Genomic DNA, 12,722 nt, shown 5'->3' with positions numbered 1-12,722 from the left:
ACGGCACGCAGCGGTGCGTGATGAGCACTCCTGAACAGCTGTCTTCTGCTAAGCTGTTGTGGGAACCGGACCAACAGCCCCGCTTCTTTTGAGCACCGTTATCATCATTCTTTTTCTCTTTTCTGAACACTGCCATCAAGTTACAAAGAAAAGGTCACGTCGTCGCGCTTGAGAAGGATGGGATGAGATATACACCCGCTGATTATACCACGTGCGTATCTGCACTCTTTCTTTCGTTTTCCTGTGGTTCACGCAGCACTTTCCTGAGGCAAGGAAGCTATTTGCTACTGCGAGCGAAAAACAGGACAAAAGAGTAGGTGGGGTTGGGTCCGTTTCGCATAACCGTCTGGCAGACGAAAGCTGCGTTCATTAGCGCATGCGCGTATTCCCCCTCACGTCGCCGCTGTGCTCCGTCATATCCGGCGCTTATCGATTCGGCGGTCGACGCTCGCGCGTTCAGCTTAAAAAATTGGAAAGGTGTACGCAGGGTCCACTGTTAAAGGGAACATCGGAGCGTGTGGCGGCAGCTCGGCGCCACCGCCGGCCGCCGGTTGCAACGAGTTTCGCGCAGGCGCAGTGCGCGCTGTGAGTCGCGCTCTCTCGTCGCCTGCTGCCGTCTGCTTCCGCGCTGCGAATCGTCGCGAAGCGAACCGTTGACGCGACGAAAGAGCATTGGGGCACGGTGCTCACTGCGTCTGCATGCATCTCGTTGCAGCCGGCGGTGGCGCCGAGCTGCCGCCACACGCTCCCATGTTCCCTTTAACAGTGGACGCCTGTGTACTAACGAGCCTGGGGAGCTATTGTCGACGTATCCACCTAGGATATGTCCACTTCGGCGGAGCGCATTCAGTTACTCGAAAAAGGGACGAGCCGTGACGTCATGGCGCTCTTCACCACGTCGACGCACCGGACCCGCCAGCACATTACCAGCGTAAAGAGAAAGAAAGTGGACGAAATGTACAGTAACAGGACACTTAAACTTCACGAGTCTGAACTTGCATAGGAACGTGTTCAGAAGCTTGAGAACGATGCAGGGGATGCGTAGCGACCTTCCAGGTGCGTAAGGCGGGCGGCCGCTTTAAACCTAACTCAAGGGCTAACGTGATTAGAGTTTATGCACGTCTTCCGAGATGTGCGTCCGAAAACGGATCTCTGGGGGCCGCATTCGTTGCCGAGCATTATTGTAAGAAACTCTATGTTGCCGAGAGACGCATTCCGTCCCTCTCATTCTTGTCGAGAGTTGTGAACGCTTCTTGACGTTAAATGACGTTGCGGAAAAAGGAACGGAAACAGGGGGCGCGCTGTTGGCCGTGCTTTATCCAATCAGTGGAGGCCGATGTGGATAGTCCACGATGTGAATACATCGAGAATCGCGCCCCTGCCTGACGGACTTGCTGCAGTAATAGGCCGCTAGAGAGCAACGCCATCGTTGCTGCAGGGGACTGCATGTTTAACGTGAAGATGGTTCTAGGATGATGCGCCGTATGTAAATGCATTTAGCTGAGCATCGCTTATGCTCAGCTCGCTTATGCCCCCCCTATCTTGCCTCGCGGCGCAGCGGCGCCGACGCAGGCAGCGTCGCGGCAGCGTCTTGATTGAAAAAAAAAACCGACCGCTCGCGCTGCACAACCGTTCGCTGACCACCCCGTATATGTAGGCACTGGATTTTGACCTTCAAGGTAGTGCGTGTGTGCGATTTCTCCTGTGCGTGATTAAACAATGAAAATTCACAGCGTACATGTAAAATTAAAGTGAGCTGCAAGTCGTCATAACCCTCATCGAACCTTTAGTATAAACGCGCCCGATCTCACGTCGGTGATGATGTACTGGGCAGAATTCACGGAAGATTCACGGTTTACCGATGAACCTCCGCGGCTTCGCCCACTCATCATAATTCACTCCGTGGATATGCTGTGATTTTTTTTTTGACGAGCGCGTCTTGCCGAGACGCGGTCAGCTTGGCTGCAAACGACGGCCACACCGACCGAGTGGACGCACCTTCAGGCTCCGCTTATGGCGAATTCCACTGGGAGATCCAGAGCGGCCGCCGAAATCCTGGAGCGAGCACTCGGATTGCATCAAGACAAATCTGCCAGTGGAACACGTGAATGCTCCGCGTGAGGTCGCTCCGGAAGTTGTTTATGCATACGTCACGTAAACTGGCTCTGGGAAATATTTCTGCTTCCGCTCTGTGCGTTTCCATGGGTCGCCGCTGCAAAGCGCGCATTTCGACCCCGCAGTGGCGTAAAGCAGGCGTGCCGTTTTCTTGTGTTGCGATGGCAAATATGGACGAGCACATGGAAATCTCTTCTTCGACGTAGCCGATGATCTTCGGGCGTGCGCACAGTGGGCCAGGGAACATTTCTTTAAACATCATTTCGTAGAGCACGTACGGTTCGTCGTCATCGCTGCTGCTACTACTGTCAGAACTCGTGCTCTCGCTACCGCTCAGAGCAAGAAGCAAACCAGCAGCTCGCCCAGCAGATAATAACGCGGCTGACGCTCTTACCAACTGAGCTACAGTGTTGGTCGTCCACTCTTTCATTTTATCCGGTATTTATGCGCATGCAAACCCTGTGAGTGTTAGCCAGTGCTGCTCGTAGCCATGGCGGCAAGTGTGGAACACCCTTTCCCAGTTGGCGTCACGTAGCACGTGATCCCTTAACTAATTAGCCCTCGCATACTATCTGAAGAAAACAAGTCTGCCGGAACGAGACCCTTGCTATGAATGAATGCAAGACGGGAATTGTGGGGACTCGTTTCTTTTTTCACAGAACCTTAGTGAAAACCAGCAGATATTGAAGCCAAGGAAGGTATGGGCGACGTTATTCGTACTGTATTAAGTGTGCTGTAGATGTCTTGAATGATACAGATGTGAAAGAAGTAAAGTGGACGAAATGACAACTTGCCGCCGGCAGGGAACTCGGCTTCCTTATCCGCTGGTTTTCATTAACCCTTTCAGCCCTGGATTTTTTATTTTGGTCGGGGACATTTCTTGTGTTTGTTTTCCTAATAGTTATGACCGCAGAAGACCACAAACGAAAAATTGAGCCAGTGGTGCAATTATTAATGGATTTACAGACATGACATCAAATTAGGTCATCAGGGCTCAGCGGTTGTCAAATGAGAAAAATGGCATCTTTTTTCCCGCTATTCACTAGAGTACACAAAATGTGAACCACCTCTCATTTTTCAATGTGATACTCATTGAAACAGCTTCGGTACGTCGACCCGAAAATTGCGCCTAGCCGCGTCAGCTGACCCGCCACGGCGTCACCCATGACTTCGGTCAAGCTTCTTCTTCACTACGGCTCCCAGCTCCGCAAGCATGTCACCATTTTGGTGTCAAACGCAGTGGGGATCATTGAAGAAGTATTCCCCCAAGGATGGCCAGTTTTGGTTTCATTTCCGAAGTGCTAGGGGAAATGTTGTGTCATGGTGTCAATTGACACCGCCAGGGCTGAAAGGGTTAAGATTGTATAGTGCAGTAAAACATATCATATATACAGTGTTTGTATCAGGCGTGACATCGAAATCCTATTAAAAGCGGTCGAGGATTGAGGTGTCAATCGAAATGCACCAATAATCCCACGTCGTCAGCCTTCTAGAACCGTAAGGTAGGCATGTATATACCCATTTCGGTTTTGCAGCAATATTGAAATCGTGCACGTAAACTTTTGAGTTTTTCTGTGAACGGGCATCCTTAATATTTATTGCAGCTATGACCAACCGGTGATATGCTACATCAATTTACAAGGAAAAACGTTCTTGTGATAAGAATAACAAATTGTCACCGCTCGGGATTGGCTTTGTATTCGTGGTGGTTGAGTGAATAGTGGACTGAGATCATGCTTAATCACTATTTCTACTATATCTTTACCGGCACGTGTCTCCCTAATTCCTGCAGGGAAATGATGCCGATCGGCCCCAGGCAGATTAATTTCTCCAGTTAAGAAGCCTAGCGCTAGTATCTTGTGATAAAAAAAAATCACAGCATATCCACGGAGTGAATGATGATGAGTGGGCGAAGCTGCGGAGGTTCATCGGTAACCGTGAATCTTCCGTGAATTCTGCCCAGTACATCATCACCGACGTGAGATCGGGCGCGTTTATACTAAAGGTTCGATGAGTTATGACGACTTGCAGCTCACTTTAATTTACATGTACGCTGTGAATTTTCGTTGTTTAGAAAACCATTGCTTTAGAAAACATCTGGCGTCTTTCGTTAAGCAGCTGGCGTCTTTTCGTTTTGCTTTAGAAACATCTGGCGTCTTTTCGTTTTGCTTTTAGAAAACATCTGGCGTCTTTCGCTGGTTTATTTCATCAATCAACGGCGTTTTGAACAAAATTTTTATTGTTTAATCACGCACAGGAGTAATCTCACCAGGCACTACCTTGGAGGTAAACAATGGCTGCTAATGGGAATGAGAGACAGAAGAAGTCGGCTTTTAGCTAAAACTTACACTTCTACTTCTATTAACGTTTCCTACTGGAACATGCCAATGGCTGCTAATGGGGAATGAGAGGACAGAAGAATTCGGCTTTTAGTTAACGCGCACGCTGCGAATTTTTTATTGTTCAGCAACGCACAGGAAAAATCTCCCACCGGCACCACCTTGGAGGTCAAGATCTGGTGCTAGCGTTACGACTGGTACGCACTACTACGACTACGAGGGACGAACGGGTGCCGCCTTAAGGAGCTTCGCCCCTATAATCATCAAGTTGAGCGAGTTCTGCAGCTTCCCCAGACTCTGTTGCTAACAGCTACAATTACGGCAGTCTCCATCTTAACTAATTCTCACCACATGTCTTCCCTCTTATCAATGCAGGATAGGAGCACATATTCAATAGTCTCCTAATAATGATGCTACAACTCCACATCTCGTTGCTGTTTTAGTTCTAAGTACATTGTATTTAATTTCTTTACTGATTTATTTATTTGTTGAGTACCACCAGCCCGAACTCCAAGCCTTAATCAGGCGTGGGTTGTATTCGGTACAAAACAAATACACTTGAAAAACAAAGAACACACATACCAACATGTAGAACAGCAAAAATGCAATTGGTGCGTCAAGTATGCCATTGAATACGGCTAAACGATTTCAGACGGCAAGCATTCGATACATCAATACATGCGGTGACCCTTTACACAATGCGTTGCCTCAAACACTTAGCAATGTTAGAGAAAAGAAGAGTATCTGTAAAATGCATTAGACATGTCAACTTAATCACGGTATAAAAAGAACACAACTAAAAAATGGTGAAAAGCAACAGATAGGTGCAACACTTTCATGGCACGTGCTAGATCATTGGGGATACGGTCACGATGTAATTTCATATTTACAAGTGCAGCAGTGAAAGCGGAAGAGCAGTCGATTACTTCTTGGGTAGAAAGCTCCAATCACGCGTAGAATACCACTTAAGAAGGCAAGGGTGGCCGACAGCCGATTTGCTCCGCTACTGTAGGAATGTTCTTTAACTGTAGGGCACCAGCCATCTGGCTCATGGCGTCTGTCTAGACTTCGCGCACATTTGTGCAGGCTGGTATTCATCCACCTTTGAGGTGCAAATGCCCCTGCGTTTTTTCAATGATGCATCGGACTATAGAACATACGTCCTCAATAATATTATCGTGCTGCAGCCAACTTTCTCTTGATGCAAGCAGGTCGGGCTCATGTATTAGTGTCAGTCTTTCCAGTTCAAATCTTGTATAGCACACTTCGAGCATTCACATTTAGAAGCGTGATATCCATCTCCAGATGTAAGTTAGTGCGGGGTGGAGCGCTGCTCGTAACAGCGTTGACTCTGGCTCAGGATTCGACTGCATGCCCCATATGCTTAAACAGAATCATCAATGTACAACGTTCACGAACAAGCTTGATCTCAACGTGACGCCTATCGTCCGTAGCGGAATACCAAAACAGCTTGTGTTCTCAAGTATATCCAGTGAGAAATCGTCAGACCCCTTTACCGCGGCTAACGTATTATTTATTCTTTGAAGTTCAGTGTTCTTGCTGTGGGTGTTCTTGCTTGTCTCGCCAGTTAGCATTATTAACATCTTCTTTCCCCAATCTCAGTAAGCATATGGTCCATCTTAGTTTCTTGATAATTGTTGGAATCTGCTTCGAAACTAGCGGCGGCAAATTTTTACCTAGCTATTGTTTTAGTAGGATTTCATTGCCTCTAGTACCTTCTAGAACACTGAACATATTTGGTTGGTAACACCTTTATTCATAGTCTTGCAGAGCTTTCGCCTTAGGTCTCCCACGTGGCGATGTCGGGGTCTCGCCTCACCGCCACCTGCACTCAATATATCTTTCCGCCTTTATTCCTCATTCAAGGTTCTATGGCTATATGATGGCTCCACACATGAATGTAAAGAATTTAACTAATGCGTTTAAATGCCACCATCTCGGGCACTTAGCATTGGCGTTTTGAATCTCTACCAAATGAACCGTAGTATAGTAGACTGAGGAAAACTGCTGTATGAATGCAGGCGACGTTTTTTGACCCTGTAAATTTCGGGCCACAATTCACGAAACTGAGAGATTATTCGTGTAACTGCCCAACACAGCACTACGTATATGTCTAATAGAATATCGTCTGTAAAGATTCTGGGTTTATCAATATCTTTCCAGCTCCTTTTCTAACAACACTCGAAAGCCATTGTTATCTTGAGTCTTGTGCATAATAATATTATAATCCGTTTTTAATACGAGTGTCTCTACGATGCTACAATCCTGGCATTTCGTTGTATGAATTTCCATACTTTAGTACAGTTCGCGACTAACACTGGTGTCAGTATTGGAGCGGCGTTTTTCCATGAGGCTGCCAGCCTGTGCCCCCAATAACAAACCACTGCGTTTTGTGTTATCACGCGAATCTTTACTTCTGATATCTGTTTTGCCGAATTTGTGCGTTAAAACATGATCCCGTCTTTTTTTTTCTTGTAACCATCGAAATAAATATAGCGCCCTTGTTTCTATCTTCCTTGTTTAGTTACTGTTACCATTGAAATGGTTGGCAGCGCTCAGAGGACATTTCTGTATATATTTCACACGATGTGGGTGCCGTTTGGTAAGTGGCAAAAATTGTTTAGATGAGAGAAATACTCTTACTATGGCGACAGGAAGGACCTACTCTGTTGGTTGATTGGGTATCGCCAGTGAAACGGGGTCCTACGTCTTTTGCACATCCACTGTGTACATGTTGACATCTATACGAAGCTCGCGAAAATTTAAGCGAAAAAGCAACGTCATGTTTGCAGTCATGTTTTCAATCCAAAAACTTCGCATTATGGCATGTTATTTACTAGCAAAGTTTATGAACTCTGTCATAGACATAAGTTTGCATATACAAACATGCAAATAAGTAGAAATCCACTTACAAATTAATGTTGATGTTAGGTGAAGCACTTGAAGACGGGGAGCCGCTCTCGTACTCTGCAATGCATGCGAAGAAATCACATAAATGAAAGTCGTGCCCTCAAGATACTCACAAGTACCAAATTTATTGCTATGGAAACATGTGTGACTGTTATTACAAAGCATTCCGATGCTGACAACAGATCTCGTCACTGAATTCTTGTGGGCTAAGGGATTGCCCGAGCAGAACTGGCGAACGTCAGAAAAACTAGTGGTCGATCACTAACGCACTTAGCAGCTTAATCGCCCAATGGACCACGTCAAGTTTAACGTTCTCCGCGATAAATATAGAATTATCACTCTTCATTCGGCTTACTTAAGGCGTCCTTTCCGTAGCTCACAAACTGAAAGGAGCGTGGTTTTGGCACTTCTGAAGATTTATTTCTCCACAGTTGGTCCAGCTAGGAAACGCCTGATTGTATTTGGAGAACCATGGGAATCCAGGTGAAATTAAGATTGAATAAACTCATTTATGCAAAAAAATTACATTTGCGACTACAGCCTCTTTAAAGGGACCGACAACTGGGTAGAACGTGTGATTAGATCATGGTAGAAATGAAATGTGAAATACAGTGACAGATTCCAGCATCCTTTCCGCGTTGTGAGTAGGATTTATATTTTTAAATTGTGCTTGAAAGTAACAAAAACCGGTATGTCGCGCAGCCTAGTGGAAGAGCCTTGAAGCTGGATTATGAAGTCGGTCACTTTCCTGTACGTAGTCACGTAGTCTGATGATGTCATGCACGCCATAATTTGTCCTCAAAGTTAGAGTATGTATACTATTATCTATCCCTGCTATTTTCTGTGCTGCCTACAAGGTAAAGAGAGTTGCACGGTGAGAAGCGGCGCTGCCTTCGCGGCCGCCCGTGGCCTATGTCGCGCGGCGCATGCGCGCGGAGTGCACGCATGCGCGGTAAACCGCCGCGCTTGAACACGAACCGCTCTCGCGCTCACTGTTTTCATCATGCGTTGTGTTGTCAAGTGTGTACTACTTCATATTCGCCGCAGATAGAAAAATTCTGATTAAAATGTTTCACGGCGTTTTCCGCGTTACCAATCCGTGACTAAACACTCTGACCAGTTAGGTTTTCCGTTGCGCTAAAGAAAATAGGTGCCCTAAAAATTAGTTGCCAGTCCCTTCAAGGTGTCTGGCCAAAAATGCACATATCGCAAATCTGAGCAAGTCTTCAGGGGCCGAAACAAAGAATATTTGTTCTACTTTTTTATATGAGAATATCGGCATGTTTATTCCAAAGTGCGATGCCTTATGTGGTCTCAGCAGCTCATTTTAGTGTAATGTTACTTTATTAACGAAAAATCTCTTAACTTGTCACTTGATATTTCGGAGATTCTGGCCCGCCTTACCTATTTCGATACATTTCGAGCAAAAATGGGGTCGATCGTTCTCGTAACGGTGGCATGCTTATAGCCACAAGTCTTAAACTGCCTGGCACCCCTCTTCAAGTACTACGGCCATATTGCACCGCACCGTTGCTGCAAATTCTTCTTGGCACTTCATCTCCTGCTGCCGACACTGCACTTCCATCACCTTTGCAGCATACTTTACGAAAATAAATAAATACCCCTTATTCGAATGTTATTTCTATGTGATTTTAACACCCGTTAATCATTTTGTATAATCCAGCTTCTTTGTTAACCAAGAATAATGTAGCCACATGGCCAAAGAGTTCATCGGCACATGTGCCACATTTGGATTATCTTATGTCGTCATTCGTTGCATCTCGCTACAGACCATTCTTCTAAAAGCTGAGAATTCATACGGACTTCACAGCCTGAAAACCTTTAACCTACCACGTATCTGTATGGTCACAGTGAACACAATAATAATAATAATATCTGGGTTTAACGTCCCATAACCACGATATGATTATGAGAGACGCCGTAGTGGAGGGCTCCGGAAATTTCGACCACCTGGGGTTCTTTAACGTGCACCTAAATCTAAGTACACGGGCCTCAAACATTTTCGCCTCCATCGAAATGCAGCCGCCGCGGCCGGGATTAGATAGTGCTTGTTACTTTTAAATGCGGAGCACTTTAGCACTGTCGTATGCTGTCATCGCATGTTGTCGTCATCGTCTCATGTCGCTTGGCGTAACGCAGGCAAAGCCGCGTATAGCATAGCCACCTGTAGCATAGCCTTGTACAGCAATGGGGCGGGAAAGGAAATGATACAAGGTTTTTTACCTTGTATCCTTTCGCTTTTGCTTTGTGAATTGATGGCGGCTTCTGGTTTAGTTGCACTTTGGGATTGTCTATTGAACTTGCTCTGCCAGATGCTACACGCATGCGCAACAAGATGCTATTTAAGCAACTGTGGTGGTCAATAAAGATCAGTTGAAGTTCAGCGCTGGTGTCGTCCTTTTTTCGTTTTTTGTGTATCTGTCTTAACCCGGTGTGCGCTGCCGTTTATCGTGAATATGGCCATCTTATTGAAGGCCAAAAACAGGCACACCATCATTATTGTGTTTTGGTGGGAGCCCAACCGAGATTGTCGAAATCCCTGGCGTAATCCTTTCTGCTCATGTGATGTGCATGGCGCACGTTGACTATTATGATCCGTGCATTCCGCTACGGGAGGGCTGCCGCTGTGCAGCATTCCTTTGCTGGCAAGGTCAAAATGAAAGCTCATTGTTTAACGCTCATGTAAACTTGTGCACACTTGCATGGGAACAAGAATCCTCTCAGAACAGAAAAAAGCGTTACGATGCGTGGCCAACGTTTCGTACACTTATCTCACCAGAGAATTCTTTCTGCGCTATCAAGTAATAAACGCCATTCTGATGTATCAGTACCGCCTATCGCACTCGTTTTTCTTTTCAGATGAGAATACTGAGAGCGTTTTAAACAGATAACTCCAGGGGGGGGAAAAAGATAGGTGGTCATCGAGAGCTCAACAGAGGTGGTTGGTACCGCCATGGCGCATAACGTCTGGGAAACAATCGCTGGCTTTAAATATACCACATTACAAACTTCGGAGGCAGGGGATTGATTTTAACAACGTCTGCAGTTGCGAATATTTCATTTCTGCACTGTTCGAAACACAGCTTTCTGCTCTTACCACTGCAGATATTTTCATTCTACCATAAACATTTTAAATGTGAAGCAATTCTTAGCGAATCCAAGGCACTTTGAGCGTTTCTATCTACGTATCTATTTTTCTAGATATCTAGCCGCCTACGTCTGGGTGCTCTCGTGATCGCCTCCTTAGCTTGGTGTAGACCAAAATTGGCATGGGAGCGTAAGATTGTTTCACGAATATCGCTGTCTGGACATGGCATTAATAACGTCAAACTCTCATCGCGTACGTCGTCAAACCCTTCCTCCGGACATGTGTGGCACACCGGTATACAACGGACCATGGTAAGCGGGTATGCGCCACAGATGATTGACAGTTATATCTTCCGAGGAACGGCGAGAACAGATATTGGTAATTTAAATGGGAGAGGGAAAAACCGACATCGTCAGCGTTGACCCGACGAATACAAATAATAAAAATCAGGATCGCAGCAGGAATCGAACCCAAGCATTCTGCGTGGCAGTCAGGTATCCTACCACAGAGCCAAGCCAGGTGTATGAACTGGTTTGGAAAAACAGCCTATGCAGGCGTAACGTCGGTGTAACATCAATTGGGGTTGTGGTGCTGGCTATATATTTTACAGGAGCGCAATAAACACTACATATGTACTCCTACGATACAGGCGTCATATTAGATTAACGTCTGTGGTTCCATGATGATGATGATATCTGGGGTTTAACGTCCCAAAACCACGATATGATCATGAGAGACGCCGTAGTGGAGGGCTCCGGAAATTTCGACCACCTGGGGTTCTTTAACGTGCAACTAAATCTAAGTACACGGGCCTCGAACATTTTCGCCTCCATCGAAAATGCAGCCGCCGCGGCCGGGATTCGATCCCGCGACCTTCGGGTCAGCAGTCGAGCGCCATAACCACTAGACCACCGTGGCGGGGCTCTGTGGTTCCAGTGTCGGCTACGCTTTCATAGAAGTCTAATGAACAATACATTTGTATTCCTATCATTCAGCAAGCTATGTTGAAGCGTTGCTTGACCCCGGAGAAATACGCTAACAAAAGTTACGTATGATATTCACATCATCGCACTATAAAGTGCACTTCGTTTCGATAATACTCACGTCTCTACTCTAGAGTGAGCGCTGACGTTACGTCAGACCATACCCTTTAAACGCCAGTGTAGTCGACGTGCCTGATATACCCACGATGTGCAGAAAACTACTACACTTACAAAACACGTCGATCCACCTCTTAACGCTTGGCTCAGAGCCAGAAGATGCAGCCCAGACAACTACTCGCTGATTGCTTCGCATGAAACCGATTGCCTCAAGGTGTGGGATCTGCCGAATTTTTAAAGAATTTTGCTCTGAGTATGTAAGCAAAAGCCTGTCACATACACTCATGTTCAAATGTATATATCTTGACATTTATCGCAATCAGATGTCATTTTTTTTAATGTATTAATTTCTCCATTCATGTACGCAGATGTATACACAGTACATACAGGTGGCCCGGCTAACTCAACCAAAGTATAAACCATGGAGGAAGGAATACTAAGGAGAGGCCCTATCGTATTTCAATGCATTGCGAAAAGTGTGGCGGAAGTGACGTCAGATTTATGTGGCAAACAAACCGGTATGGGTCAAACAAAACAGCAGACGCCCCGCGGCGTGCTCTGCGCGGTTGTTAGCTTCTGCCGATTTGTAGTCCCGGCGTACAACTTAGCGCGTTATTGTGCGTTCGCACGCAGTAATCATGTTGCAAGCAGACGTTTACCAGGCTGTTCTGCGTGGAGGCCCTAGCGCTGCGTGCTGAAATCTTCGTGGTGGCGTTTTTTGCAACATACAGATATACCGTACGTGCCGTGATGAAAAACGTTCAGCCCCTGCTCATCGTATTCGAACTCACCAGCATGACTTACGCGTTCTGCTGGCGTTTAGGCCTTCCCTTTCTCGTAGCCCGATTCCCGTATCTGTTCCTGATTAGCGGTTCTTTGTTTCGTGTATATGGAGTGAGCGTTATAGCATTCGCGCAACGCCAACATATAGTTTGACGTAACTTCACCCCAAAGAGGACACCGCTGTATTGTATCTGCGATCGTGACTAAAGTTTGTATTCCGCATTACGCACACAACACTGCACGCAGCGCGCCACTCACAATACATTACGGTCCGATAACACAACATATTTTACTGCCCTTTCTTTAACGACACAGCTCTACAAACCGTACTATGCTTCTTCGCTG

General features: G+C 46.2%; 1 protein-coding gene across 1 annotated transcript in view; it reads right to left on the bottom strand.

The window, feature by feature from the left end:
- Positions 1-7,437, bottom strand: part of LOC119376791 (prothoracicostatic peptides) — a 233,173-nt gene extending 225,736 nt beyond the window's left edge. Inside the window, exon 1 of the mRNA XM_049411487.1 lies at positions 7,388-7,437. The gene's annotated coding sequence lies outside the window, so the exon portion shown is untranslated. The remainder of the gene's footprint in view (positions 1-7,387) is intronic.
- Positions 7,438-12,722: the final 5,285 nt, after the last annotated feature.

This window comes from Rhipicephalus sanguineus, unplaced genomic scaffold (genome assembly GCF_013339695.2).
Source record: "Rhipicephalus sanguineus isolate Rsan-2018 unplaced genomic scaffold, BIME_Rsan_1.4 Seq225, whole genome shotgun sequence".
NCBI lineage: Eukaryota > Metazoa > Arthropoda > Arachnida > Ixodida > Ixodidae > Rhipicephalus > Rhipicephalus sanguineus.
The sequence above is the reverse complement of the archived record's forward strand: the minus strand, read 5'-3'. Positions and strand labels throughout refer to the sequence as shown.